Source organism: Rattus norvegicus, chromosome X (assembly GCF_036323735.1).
Source record: "Rattus norvegicus strain BN/NHsdMcwi chromosome X, GRCr8, whole genome shotgun sequence".
Classification (NCBI taxonomy): Eukaryota; Metazoa; Chordata; class Mammalia; order Rodentia; family Muridae; genus Rattus; species Rattus norvegicus.
The window spans coordinates 86,680,924-86,682,658 of NC_086039.1; the positions used below are offsets into that span (position 1 = coordinate 86,680,924).

At 40.6% G+C, this 1,735-nt stretch overlaps 1 pseudogene; it reads left to right on the forward strand.

Annotated features, from left to right (window-relative positions):
• Hsp90ab1-ps7 (heat shock protein 90 alpha family class B member 1, pseudogene 7) overlaps window positions 1-804 on the forward strand; it is a 2,150-nt pseudogene extending 1,346 nt beyond the window's left edge.
• Window positions 805-1,735: the final 931 nt, after the last annotated feature.

The following is a 1,735-nucleotide window of genomic DNA, read 5'->3' on the forward strand; positions in this document are numbered from 1 at the left end:
GAGCTCCTTCACTACCACATCTCTCAGTCTGGAGATGAGATGACTTCCCTGTCAGAATATGTGTCTCACATGAAGGAGACATAGAAGTCCAGCTACTATATCACTGGTGAGACCAAAGAGCAACTGGCCAACTCTGTGCAGTAATAGGGCTTTGAGGTAGTATATGTGACTGAACCCATTGATGAGTACTCCGTGCAGCAGCTCAAGGAATTTGATGGGAAGAGCCTGGTCTCAGTGATGAAGGAGGGCCTGGAGCTACCAGAGGATGAGGAAGAAAAGAAGAAAATGGAAGAGAGCAAGGCAAAGTTTGAGAATCTCTGGAAGCTCATGAAGGAGATCTTGGACAAGAAATTTGAAAAAGTGACTATCTCCAATAGGCTTGTGTCTTCTCCCTGCTGTATTGTGACAAGCACCTATGGCTGGACAGCCAACATGGAACAGATCATAAAGGCTCAGGCACTGCGAGACAATTCTACAATGGGTTACATGATGGCCAAGAAACACCTAGAGATCAACCCTGATCACCCTATTGTGGAAACTCTGCGGCAGAAGGCTGAGACAGACAAAAACTACAAAGTTGTCAAAGACTTGGTGGTGCTACTGTTTGAAATTGCTCTGCTCTCCTTTCGCTTCTCACTTGAGGACCCCCAAACCAACTCCAACCACATCTACCGCATGATTTAACTAGGCCTAGGCATTGATGAAGATGAGGTCACTGCAGAAGAGCCTAGTGCTGCTGTTCCTGATGAAATCCCTCCATTGGAGGGTGATGAGGATGCCTCTTGCATGGAAGAAGTGGATTAAAGGCTTCCTTATTACAGGTCTCTGTCATTTCCTGGAGATGCCCCCTCCCCCTGGACCCTATCAACCCACACCTGTCAGGTACTGATTTCCATTCACATTGATGGATATCTGGCTATCCCACCTTTTCCTGTCCATATCTAATCCTAACCCACCCTGTCCCATCCACTTCCCCTGCTTCCATCTGCCTCCTAGGATCATTTTATTTCCCATTCTATGTGCGAAATAAGCATCCTACCTTGTGCCTTCCTTCATTTTTAGCTTTTTCAGGTCTATGGAGTGTAGCAGGGGTATCCTGTATTTTATGTCTAATATCCACTTATAAGTGAGTGCATCCCATGCATGTCATTTTGGGATTAGCTTACCTCAGTCAGGATGATATTCTCAAGATCCATCCATTTGCCTGCAAAATTTATGGCATCTTTGTTTTTAATAGCTGAAAATTATTGTTGTACAGATGTACCACATTTTCTTTATGTAGTCGTCAAGTTTATTATCCAACTCAGCAATTTCTACAATACATGGCTTCCTAGACCTCTTGATCCCTGTCTCATAAAACTGCTTGTTAATATTTATCAGTGTAGAAAGGAAGCTAAATATGTCAATATGTAAAAGTTGGCAAGAAAATGTCTTTACATTTTATCCTCATTTTAGAATGCAACAATACTCCTTATACTAAAATTTTATTCTTAAATTGTATGCTATATATGCCATCATCAACCTTATCCATCACTTGTATATGACCTTCTTGATGTATATTTTTTCTTTTTCTTAGTTTAATCTTGATATAGTGTTTATGATAATCCCTAAACATACTATACAGCTAATATTTCCAATAAGCAATCATAGTGAATGTCTTTCTTAAAGACAAAATTACATATATTTAATGAGTATCATGGAAATAAATCCCAGCTGGTTATTTACACCAATTATA